General features: G+C 43.4%; 1 protein-coding gene across 2 annotated transcripts in view; it reads left to right on the plus strand.

The window, feature by feature from the left end:
- LOC124788083 (cyclin-dependent kinase 14) overlaps positions 1–13320 on the plus strand; it is a 709064-nt gene that overhangs the window by 640976 nt on the left and 54768 nt on the right. The gene's annotated exons all lie outside the window — the stretch shown is intronic.

The raw sequence follows: 13320 nt of genomic DNA on the forward strand, positions 1-13320 counted from the left end.
ACTGTGTAAACAATGAATGTTGAGTGAATTGCTCTGTGGATAAATACAGTCGTGCTGATTAAGCATTTAGCACCACCCAGATCTACATTCAAAAAGGTGTTTTTCTATGTCTTTTGACGACACTTTTGAAAGATCCTTTGGTACTCAATGGAGAGAGAGAGAGAGAGAGAGAGAGAGAGAGAGAGAGAGAGAGAGAGAGAGAGAGAGAGAAGTAAAGATAACTGTTTGTCGGTTTGTCGATATGCTCCCCGCAGAGTGGGGAACGTTGTCGGTAGGGTGCTGCAGCGAAAAATGTGGCAAATATTTTTCCGCGTTCGGCTTTCTGAGCCGAGCCTCGATTTTAGCCTGCAAAGCCGCCTAGTGGCTGTGTAATCGCGGACTGAGGCGTGTTTGCCATCGGTATTGCAGGTGTAGCTGGAGAGAACGAGGACCAGGAGCAGGTGTGCGTGGCGCCGTTTTGTTAAGTCTCCCGCAGCCCGCCGTTATTGAAACTTGCCACTCCGCCGGGATCTCCTGTCCTCTCTTCTGCTGTGCCTGTGTGGGTTTTCTCTTTCCTCTGGACCTGAGCGCGGCTGCTACCGTTCAGCAGCTCGCAGCCGCGTCTTCACCAGATGCGTCTTATAAGGCTCACAGGCGTGCACTCTGAAAGAAATTCCTTATGAACGTCACTGTCATTATCACGGTACCATGTGAGTTACTGACAGCGCTACTTACCGTCAGCCGCTACTACTCGTCTCAACGTTCGATACGTCGTAGTCGTAACATGCCACGGTCAGTAAGTGGGATATTTAATTTGTAAGTGGTGTTTGGCAGATTTCTATTGGATTTCTTTCACAATGTCCTTTAATAAGCGCTGCAACTTTCTCGATGTCCACCGTCAATCCGATCTGATACGTATCGTACACCGTGCAGCAGTACTCCAGATGATGTTAATGATGGATAGGCGTATTATAGGCAGTCTCTTTAGTAGACGTGTTGCGTTTTTTAGTAGACGTGTTGCGTCTTCCAAGCGTTTCACCAAGAAAACGCAGTCTTCGGTTCGCTTTCCCCACGGCGTTATCTAAGTGGTCTTTGCTGTTTCAGTACTCATGTAGATGACTTCATGCTTTCCATTATTTAAAGTCAATTACCACTTTTGGCACCGTACAGATACCTTGTCTATATCATTCTTAATTAGTTTTGATCTTCTAATAACTTTACGAGACAGTCAATGACAGCGTCATCTGCAAACAATATAATAGGGTTGTTAATTGTCTCCTAAATCGTTCAAATAGATCAGGAATAGCAGAAGGCCGACAACACTTCCTTGGAAAACGTCATACATCACGTCTGTCGTACTAGACGCATGCATACAGTTTGATAGTACTTGCTTGTGGGGGACTGAGTCAAAAGCCTTCTGGAAATCTGAAAATATGGAATCAGTTTGACAGCCCCTGTCGATAGCACTCATCACTTAGTGAAAATAAAGAGATAGTTGTATTTAATAAGAACAATATTTTCTGAATCCGTGTTGGCTATTTGTGAATAATTCGCTTTTTTCGAGGTAATTCATAATGTTCAAACGCACTATATGTTCCGGAACCGTACTGCAAATTGACGTTAGTGATGTGGGTCAGTAATTCAGCGCATTACTCTCCTTTCTTGGGTACTGGTGTGACCTGTGCAGCTTTCCAGTCCTTAGGTACGGATCTTTCGACTAGCGAGATTGTATCAGCAAACTCTGAAAGGCACCTACATGCGATACAATCTCGACCGGGGGAGTGCCCTTATTAAGTGATTTAAGCTGCTTCACTATGCCAAGTATATCTACTTCTAAATTAATAATGTTGACAGTTATTCTAAATTCAGTTCTGTAACATTTATAACGGACGTTCAAAAAGAAACGAGCCGGAGGCATAATTACAGAAACCAGTACCTGTATGTTGGAAGTATTGAGCCTGGCCGTTGAGACACTTGTCCCACTGTGACACAAGGCGGTGAATGGTTGTCTCATAAAATTCCCGGGGCTGCGACGTGAAACAGTTCAGCACGTATGGCTTGACAACCTCGTCCGAGGTGAATCGGAAAGGTTATGCTGACGTTCTTCTTTGACCAAGATGGCCCCCTTCTGATTCACTTCCTGCAGTACAGGACAACAGTGAATGCCCAGCGTTACTCGCAAACCTTGACCACCCTTCGTCAAGCGATCAAATCAAAACGACCGAGCAATCTCACACATGGGGTCATTCTGCTCCACGACAATGCAAAGCTTCATACGGGCAATACAATCGCGGCACTCCTGCGGAAATTCAAATGGGAGGTTCTCGATCTTCTTCCATACAGTCTGGACCTCTCTACCTGCGATTACGCCATTTTTGGTCTCCTTAAAAAGGCTCTGAGGGGTAAACGATTCACCTCGGAAGACCTCGTCCAGCTGTACGTGCGGAACTGGTGAATTTTATGGGACAGCCATTCACCGCCTTGTGTCACTGTGGAACAAGTGTCTCAACAGCCGGGGTCAATACATCCAACATAGAGGTACTGGTTTCTGTAATTATGCCTCCGGCTCGTTTCTTTTTGCACGCCCCTTATATTTCGTCTTCCTCGGCAAAGGAATTTCGGAGAACGGTTAACGTCCTGTTTCGTTTTCCTACGGCAAATAAAAGCAGTGGTGGAGCGTTCCTAAATGGCATCTCGTATAGATCAGTATAAAACGGGGAATGTCACTGAATTGGCTAAATAGCTCTGAGCACTATGGGACTTAACATCTATGGTCATCAGTCCCCTAGAACTTAGAACTACTTAAACCTAACTGACCTAAGGACATCACACAACACCCAGCCATCACGAGGCAGAGAAAATCCCTGACCCCGCCGGGAATCGAACCCGGGAACCCGGACGTGGGAAGCGAGAACGCTACCGCACGACCACGAGATGCGGGCATGTCACTGAATTTTTCACTTGAAAGCTATTGACTCTTGCTAAAATTGTCTGCTGACGATACAGCAGACGTGAGGAGTATGAGGCGATGGGTACTGCTGCCAGCCATCATAACAGCGTTATGATCAACTTATCCATGATGATCGGAAGATCACGGCCAAAAAATTGTATGCACAGCTGAATGTTGCTTGTAATGCCATAGACAAAATGCTACGAAATTATGGTTATCATAAATTCTGAGAGATGTTTTCCGCAGATGCTTACACAAGACCAAAAATATCATCGAATGGAAATTTTTCGGGACTTGCTGGTCCATGCCTGGCTGAAGAGACAAGAGACAGCCAAATGGTGTGCTTAGTCTTCTGCGAAAGGTATGATGTGGTTCTTACGCATGTCTTGGAGCCCTACAGCAACTGTCAGGTCAGAGAAGACAATATTCTGTTTGCGACAAAATGACATCCATCCTCATAAATTGTGTGTCCATGAACGCATTGCCAAAATTGTTTGGACTGCCCTACCACATACGTCTTATTGTCCTGGTTTAGTACCTTCAGAGCTTATGAAAGATGGACCACCTGGCCAACATGTTCGAGACTCAGATTATGTCGTCAAAGCCGTAAGACAGTCGATAGCTCCGCTATTTGACATTTTTACAAACACGGAAAGTAGGGTCTTGTTCATCTTCGGAAAAAGTGCATAATGAATAATGGTGACTATGTAGAGAAATGATGGTATGCAGCTGAAATTTTACTCTATTAATTGTTTTTGTGCTTTCTATTGTAATTTCCTTGAAAATAAATGAGATAGGCGTTAGTTTCAAAATGAACCTCGTATTTGCACTGTTGCACAAGGAAGCTTAGCATCAAGAGCCCATACAGCGAGGGTACAGCCGTAATTAACATGTAACACAGTTTCAAGAGCGAGCCGGCCGGGGTGGCCGAGCGGTTCTAGGCGCTTCAGTCTGGAACCGCGCGACCGCTACGGTCGCAAGTTCGAATCCTGCCTCGGGCATGGATGTGTGTGATGTCCTTAGGTTAGTTAGGTTTAAGTAGTTCCAGTTCTAGGGGACTGATGACCTCAGAAGTTAAGTCCCATAGCGCTCAGAGCCATTTGAACCATTTTTCAAGAGCAGTAACTATCTGCTTTCAACTTACATTACTGTAACAGTTGCGGCAATTGCTCTCGCAGGACGTAACTAGGGGCCTCTCGACATCAGTACCGAAAAGTTTCTCGATCATGCATAATGGCAGAGGTCGAATGCATTTATTCGTTATAAATATTTGACCCAACAACCACAAATATTAGGAAGATAACCTACAGCAACGCGTTCCGGGAGTGAAGCTCCTATCATCTGGTTGTCTAAGTTAATCCTACATAAAATACTCTTCAAAACCACTCAAGATCAATATACGAAAAGAAATTAAATTATTCGGGCATGAAGTCCTCCTCTTTAAAAATGACAACACTGGATTCTCTGCTCCACTTATCAGTGTTACCGCACATCCTCCAAAGTGTTGCTGCCGTAAGGCGGTAAACACCGGTCATAACAGCTGCCTCTTCGTGCACCAGTACTTCGTAAACGCATTTACGGGTCTGACAGATGGGGCTTGTCTTCCGAAATGTGCTGCAGTCGATAATGTTGCTAGTTGTTTGTTAAAATATTTACAACGATTACCTTAGCAATCGCTACACACGTCCTTAAAATGGATGACATTACAAATATACTGCATTTAATTGAAAACCGCGCTATATTTTGAATTTCCTCTTAAAATTTTACGTAATAGACATTGTCGCGAACGGTATCTGACACCTTGGTGAAGCTTGGCCCGTCACATTGCACGGAACAAATGGAAACCCTTAATAACTAATTCGTTTACACATACCTCACTTACAACTCTATGAATATTACGAACAGAGTCTAACAATGAAACTACGAAATCGAAAATTTTCAAAGACGGGGCAACTGTTTAGAGTTCAGTGAAAAAAAAATAGGATGGAAGAAGACAGTCACGCCGTACTAAAGACTATAACAACTCTTAGAAGTAATCAGAACCTCACGATGAACCAATGTGTGAGGAAGAATTTGAACTCCCTATTGGAGGGCACGCTACAGTTTTTTGAAGATGAGAGAGAGAGAGAGAGAGAGAGAGAGAGAGAGAGAGAGAGAGAGAGAAAATTAGCCGTGCATCCAAATGTCTCCACATAGCGGTGTGTAAATTAAGTTCTGCAGCCAATATTACACTCCGTTTCGTACGCATTCTCATTCGCCAAATATCCACGCGCTTCTGCGCAGACTGCCATTGTACTCTCAGGGTTGACTTCATATCGTTATGGTACGAGTGATGTTACAGAAATGTTATACTCGACGCTTTTCACCTGGCCGGTAAGTACTGTATGAAAATACTTTTTACTGAGGACCCCGATCGAAACATGATTTTGAGGATCTATATCTTATGCGTTAATAGGGAAAGTAACTAGGTACAAAGGAAATGGAATGGATCCGAAAGAACAGTATTAGCATTGTTCCTCGACGGATGGTTCGTTAGTTGCAACCTCTCGAAGAACAGAAACGTGCACACAGGCGTGATCATGTCCTTGCTTAAAACTTCCTCATTTTGACACTGTCGGCCTACATATGTCATTTTGGAGTTCTTCCTCTAATAAAATGAGTAAATGACGTAAGAGAGAACGGGACAGTACAGCTGAGTGCTACACGAGCGATTGTGGTATTTATACTAGCATAGTTCATGTAGAGTGTTACATAAATATATCATGGCAGCGCGGCACACGGACCACGATTTATATTTTCTTTCTTGCATCCACATTCACTGGGCAGCCACCTTGCACATAACTCGATAGCGCCATAAATTTTGCAGCACTTTCTCGGCATAGCTGAAGCCAACACGTTGCTTCCTGGGACCACCTTGAGGGTGTAATCGGACAGCTCGTTTTTTCAGTTCACCTGCCCGTCGTGAGCAGCGATTAAAAAGCTCGCGATCCCACTGCGCCCGCCTTTCCTTGCGGCCATAACTCAGGAGCCAATATTTCAAGGCGACTAGCCGCTCCCTCTACGGATGCAATTTTCCGCGAGTCGACTCAAAGGCCATAATTCGTTCAGCCAGAGGTCCCAGTGGTGCTCCTCTACGAATATGTTGCGTCTTGAAATTCTGGTTTCGAGCGTGTGGTGTGGTTGATCTGCGGCGTGCACTAACTCCCCCGTACGTAGAACTGTTTAGTGCATCGATGTTCTTAGCAGTGGTGCATCGGCATGCTGACATGACTTCATTGTAAGAACTGTCTGTGACGTCGGCAAGTCTTGGGGCGAGTAGCGCCATGTCTTGCACCTCGGCAGACACGACCAGTAAGGAAGCTTTTCATGCAACGTGTGAGACTAAGAATAAAGTGAACCAAATGTTAAAATATGATTAACAGCAAAGAGAGTAATATTTACCATCATAATGTTTGCTAAAAATCGATTAGTCGTAGTTTTAAAATGTTTTACTATCGTTAACTGATTGTTGTCTGAAACCGCCGATTATCAGTTTATAACAAAGTAAGTAAATATTGTCTTCTACGATATCGAGGTGCTGTTAAAGCCTATTCTTCAGGAATGAAATTAAAGGGCTCGCCCAGCTTCACGGCCCCGTCCAAATGAGGAAGAACAAGATGAAAGATGGCCACATAATTAATGAGTGCCTTTGTATTCTTCCTGATAAAGCAATACGCATTGTGTTCGCAACTTACTAGGTCAGGCCGTCGATCAACGTCCCCACTAAGAAACGTGGGAGCAATGCATTTTTGCTAATGCGAGAATGCAGTGATCCCTTCTAAGACGCTAAGGTATTCGAACCAAAGTCAGCCAATACGAATGCTAGGCGGTACTGCAGTTAGTTCCGGCCCGCAGCTTGCTTCTTGACTGGTGCAGGCGTGCTGACTTAACGCTCGTTGCCGTCACAGGACGCCCGCCATACCAGGCAGTTTTTTTTAGACCTTTGCCTAGTGCACAAGACGGAAGCCTTTTAGCACTACACGTGTATGAAATATGGGGAGACGCATATTGCCACTCACATTGCATTTAGTTCCGTTTTAAATGAACTTTACAGGATTATCGGGTTTTGATAAAATGGTTGGCGCTGCTTTATATCTGGTAGCTTGGGGTGGCAAATACAGGGCTTTGTTGGGACTTGTGGTGCGCTTCGCGGCTAGTCGCCGTGCGGCTCCACCTTGCCCCACACGGAAGAGGCGCCCAGTATGGACACAGGTGTGAATGGAATCATTCACACGCACATGTTGAGTAAGAGGCATGCAACCTACACTTCTGCTTCTTCTTGCGTGTGGGGCTAGCCATTGTCGCACGGCGGCTACGCGTAAGTCGCACAGGTGTAAAAGCTCCTTTAGCACTCCTATAGCCCGTGTGATCCGAAATATATTCCAGTGACAGGCATCCTAAGTTTCAGGTGAGTTGCACGCAGTTTGTCAAATTACGTAACGTTTATTCCCGTCGATTTTGTTAAAGTGTTTATAAATACTATACAGAATCCATCTAAAATGTTTGCGTCAGCGTTTGAGCACAGCCGCCAGGGCTTAATCGTGTATTTGATTCCTTACGCAGTTTACAGACTGTCAGTACAGTCAGCATACACACATCCGTTTATTTGCGTCGCCATTTTCCCTGAATCACCTGAAACCAGCTCACATAATCACAGAACCTAGTATGTAAGGGACACATTTCACTAGCGTGTTCTCTTTGAACTTCTCTTCTGCAAGTGCTTTCCAGACTGTAAGGGAAATTTTGACACTGATGCAGTTTCTCTGTTACCTTGCCCGCATCTCGTGGTCGTGCGGTAGCGTTCTCGCTTCCCACGCCCGGGTTCCCGGGTTCGATTCCCAACGGGGTCAGGGATTTTCTCTGCCTCGTGATGGCTGGGTGTTGTGTGATGTGCTTAGGTTAGTTAGGTTTAAGTAGTTCTAAGTTCTAGGGGACTGATGACCATAGATGTTAAGTCCCATAGTGCTCAGAGCCATTTCTGTTACCTTCAGCGGGAGAGGCGAACTACTTGCACTTCCTAATACTGGTCAAACAGCAGAGATTTGCAGGTTGTTAAGCACTAATGGGCGATGGATATTAGGGCACGTTTTCGAAATTAACAGCATCAGTTTCGGTGTTATTCGCTACGCTTTCAGGTAGTGAAAGTAGGAGCTCAGCGTCTACCATACCTATTCAGTGTTCAGAAATGTGTTAGAACTAAATCAATCCCCCGCCGCCCCCCCCCCCCTCCCCTAATTTTTGCGCTTTTTGCTTAACCTTGCTCGCCCTATCATTATTCTAATCAGGTGGCATTATCCTTTAAAATTGTCTTCTATTTGGGGCTATATTTCGTGGTATAGGTAATTACTTTAAACTTGGATGAAGACTTAAATAAAATTTCGAAAGAAATAAGCAGTTAAAGAAGAAACCGTCCAGAATGACTTTCATTCTGCAGTGTGAAATAACCATTTTGGAAACAACCCTAGATCGTTACGAAGCTGTTTCTTCCAGGAGTGCAATTCCATCGAGGTATAGAGACCTTTAGAGATCATAAAATAGATAAGAGGTACTGGTATAAGAGGAGACAGGTGTGATTCGCGTCTGTGGGTAGCTAAGCCGGCGTGAGCATCACCGAGAAAAGCGAGGTTCCGCATTCGAGTTCCGGTCCAGTACAATATCGATCTGCAGCTCCCTGATTATGTTAAAAATGTCTTACATGTTGGGTCTTGCTCACTCGTCTCTTACAGGGTGGCTAAGGGATGCTGCGTTCTCGGAATTCTATACAATAATTCAAGCAAATCACATTAGTAGTTTTATTTCTATAAAGTAGATTAACAATACTTTGCTTGGAGATTTACAAGGAATAGTCGCAAACGATGGGCGACATACAAACAGTTATATTCTTGAATGAGATTTTCACTCTGCAGCGGAGTGTGCGCTGATATGAAACTTCCTGGCAGATTAAAACTGTGTGCCGGACCGAGACTCGAACTCGGGACCTTTGCCTTTCGCGGGCAAGTGCTCTACAAACTGAGCTACCCAAGCACGACTCACGCCCCGTCATCGCAGCTTTACTTCAGCCAGCTGACGTTTCCTCACCGCCTTCTCTGGTTCTGCGTTCTTCTTCTTCGTTCCGGCGCTTGTGGTTACGCCAGCACATTACGCATCCTGTCTTCTTCTGACGCTGAGAAAAGTTTGGAATCTGTGCCCAGTCGTTGGCGTATGGTGCGGTGACAACGTACGCCAACGCGTTTCTCTCTCTCTCTCTCTCTATCTCTCTCTCTTTTGTGTGTGTGTGTGTGTGTGTGTGTGTGTGTGTGTGTGTGTGTGTAATTTCTTACATTAGTTTAGCTAGATAGGTAGTTGTTAGTTACTTACATGTTCCATGAATCATTTGAATGATTCTTTTATCGAATTGATGTGGAACGAGTTAGTCATTTATTCGCACTCTTGCAACTATATTTTAAAAAGTTTATTTTACATACAGTATTACAAAATATATTTCCACTAATTTAATAAGAAAGTACCAGAACCTTTAAGGAACCGCGAAGGTGAACAAAAAAGATTTCGGATGTTGTAGGACGTGGAAAGATACCCATTACTTGTTAACTCCGCACCTCTAACCACTACACTATGCTGAACATGGGTAACGTACAACCATTTCTTTCACCTTACGATCTCCTGAAGGCTTTTAATATCCGGTATGGTATAAACTTTTTATAGCAAGCCTTACTAAGAACAAATGATGACTTTTCACTGTGCCTTTGCCTTGAAGAGGCATACTTTTCTAACACGCAAGTTATAATACGAAAATAATAAAAACTTAAATTCTTTAATCACTAATACGATTTTTTCCAGGGGCAGATGTGGACTCTGACCACAATCTATTGGTGATGACCTGTAGATTAAAACTGGAGAAACTGCAAAAAGGTGGGAATTTAAGGAGATGGGACCTGGATAAACTAAAAGAACCAGAGGTTGTACAGAGATTCAGGGAGAGCATAAGGGCGCAAATGACAGGAATGGGGGAAATAAATACAGTAGAAGAAGAATGGGTAGCTTTGAGGGATGAAGTAGTGAAGGCAGCAGAGGATCAAGTAGGTAAAAAGACGAGGGCTAGTAGAAATCCTTGGGTAACAGAAGAAATATTGAATTTAATTGATGAAAGGAGAAAATATAAAAATGCAGTAAGTGAAACAGGCAGAAAGGAATACAAACGTCTCAAAAATGAGATCGACAGGAAGTGCAAAATGGCTAAGCAGGGATGGCTAGAGGACAAATGTAAGGATGTAGAGGCCTATCTCACTAGGGGTAAGATAGATACCGCCTACAGGAAAATTAAAGAGACCTTTGGAGATAAGAGAACGACTTGTATGAATATCAAGAGCTCAGATGGAAACCCAGTTCTAAGCAAAGAAGGGAAAGCAGAAAGGTGGAAGGAGTATATAGAGGGTCTATACAAGGGCGATGTACTTGAGGACAATATTATGGAAATGGAAGAGGATGTAGATGAAGATGAAATGGGAGATATGATACTGCGTGAAGAGTTTGACAGAGCACTGAAAGACCTGAGTCGAAACAAGGCCCCCGGAGTAGACAATATTCCATTGGAACTACTGACGGCCGTGGGAGAGCCAGTCCTGACAAAACTCTACCATCTGGTGAGCAAGATGTATGAAACAGGCGAAATACCCTCAGACTTCAAGAAGATTATAATAATTCCAATCCCAAAGAAAGCAGGTGTTGACAGATGTGAAAATTACCGAACTATCAGCTTAATAAGTCACAGCTGCAAAATACTAACACGAATTCTTTACAGACGAATGGAAAAACTAGTAGAAGCCAACCTCGGGGAAGATCAGTTTGGATTCCGTAGAAACACTGGAACACGTGAGGCAATACTGACCTTACGACTTATCTTAGAAGAAAGATTAAGGAAAGGCAAACCTACGTTTCTAGCATTTGTAGACTTAGAGAAAGCTTTTGACAATGTTGACTGGAGTACTCTCTTTCAAATTCTAAAGGTGGCAGGGGTAAAATACAGGGAGCGAAAGGCTATTTACAATTTGTACAGAAACCAGATGGCAGTTATAAGAGTCGAGGGACATGAAAGGGAAGCAGTGGTTGGGAAGGGAGTAAGACAGGGTTGTAGCCTCTCCCCGATGTTGTTCAATCTGTATATTGAGCAAGCAGTAAAGGAAACAAAAGAAAAATTCGGAGTAGGTATTAAAATTCATGGAGAAGAAATAAAAACTTTGAGGTTCGCCGATGACATTGTAATTCTGTCAGAGACAGCAAAGGACTTGGAAGAGCAGTTGAATGGAATGGACAGTGTCTTGAAAGGAGGATATAAGATGAACATCAACAAAAGCAAAACAAGGATAATGGAATGTAGTCTAATTAAGTCGGGTGATGCTGAGGGAATTAGATTAGGAAATGAGGCACTTAAAGTAGTAAAGGAGTTTTGCTATTTGGGGAGCAAAATAACTGATGATGGTCGAAGTAGAGAGGATATAAAATGTAGGCTGGCAATGGCAAGGAAAGCATTTCTGAAGAAGAGAAATTTGTTAACATCCAGTATTGATTTAAGTGTCAGGAAGTTATTTCTGAAAGTATTTGTATGGAGTGTAGCCATGTATGGAAGTGAAACATGGACGATAAATAGTTTGGACAAGAAGAGAATAGAAGCTTTTGAAATGTGGTGCTACAGAAGAATGCTGAAGATTAGATGGGTAGATCACATAACTAATGAGGAAGTATTGAATAGGATTGGGGAGAAGAGAAGTTTGTGGCACAACTTGATCAGAAGAAGGGATCGGTTGGTAGGACATGTTCTGAGGCATCAAGGGATCACCAATTTAGTATTGGAGGGCAGCGTGGAGGGTAAAAATCGTAGAGGGAGACCAAGAGATGAATACACTAAGCAGATTCAGAAGGATGTAGGTTGCAGTAGGTACTGGGAGATGAAAAAGCTTGCACAGGATAGAGTAGCATGGAGAGCTGCATCAAACCAGTCTCAGGACTGAAGACCACAACAACAACAACAACGATTTTTCCAGTGATGTTATTACAACAAATCATACCAATAACAACGCATTTTCGGGAGATCATCAATGTGCTGTTGCTTTTAAAACCAATCAGATATGGGTTTCAACTTAAACATTGATATCCGATGTTGCGCCTACCAGGTTCTGATTGTGCCGTAGAGCATTCTTGCCTTTTATTGGTTAAACTTTCAGTTGCACATTGCCAAAATTAGCAGAACTTATCTCGTGTTTCACACGTAGCAATGCTTCCTCAATGTAAAATACGAACTGAGGTCACAAAACTCGTACAGCTTCCGCGTCCATATAAAATTTTACATCGCATGTGAAGACGGCTTAAGCCTAACGTTCATGAAGCTATGACAGACACTAAGTTTACATTAGTCTCACAGCCTAAGGGAAACACATTTGACGTCTAGTAAAGAAAATTCTATTTTTTCTCAAAGTGTGGGTCAGAATTGATATCATAACCGCTTACGACTTTCTATTAAATCGAAATCAGCTATGATGCCATTGGATTGAGTCGAGGCTAGAGGAAAACCGTGAAGGAATTGGGCTTACAGGGAGACAACTAGACTTGTTAGTCACGGATTCAAGTGAACTGTGGGTATGTTGTAGAGGGACATGTCGTGGGTACTTGGCTGGCGGCTTTCCATGCGACGTTTCTTTCCGACAGTATCGATGTTGAAGGTTTATCCGAATCTGCTGTACCTGTAACGTTAAATATGTATCTACCAAGCCATTGTTGCGCTGCAGTTAAGGTACGTGACTACCACGCTGGCGGTATAGGTTTAAATTCTGCTGAACAGTCGAAGTAATTGTATTTTTCAATTCATCGTACAGATTATCATTAAACAGTATAGTCATTCAAATCCTGAAGCAATCTTTAAATGTATCTGTTGGAGTTAGTGAATTCGCCCTTAGATTTTTCATCACATTCACCTACTTCAGGTGGATCTTCTTCGGGCTGTCCTTGTAACGCCTGCTTATTCCATTTCGCTGTATTCTTTCCACTGACACTGTTCTGACGATGCGTTTGGGAACACCTGACGCTGGCGATAAATGCCAGCTGGCGGTTTACGGGACCTGGCAATTCTCCGTACCGGCCTGTGACGGAGAGGGGACATAAAGACGTGAGATCACGCCCAGGAAACTCGGGAAGCGAATGTTGTCCACGTATTTCGATTTTAGCTATGCGCTACCAACGGAATACAAATTTGAAGAAAGTGTGCTGTAATGACCATTTATTAATGAAATTACTGTGACAAAAATGAATATTTTTAATAATTTTGCGTGTCATTCTGTTTAATATACCGTGCTATGACAATG

Source organism: Schistocerca piceifrons, chromosome 3, assembly GCF_021461385.2.
Source record: "Schistocerca piceifrons isolate TAMUIC-IGC-003096 chromosome 3, iqSchPice1.1, whole genome shotgun sequence".
Lineage (NCBI taxonomy): Eukaryota > Metazoa > Arthropoda > Insecta > Orthoptera > Acrididae > Schistocerca > Schistocerca piceifrons.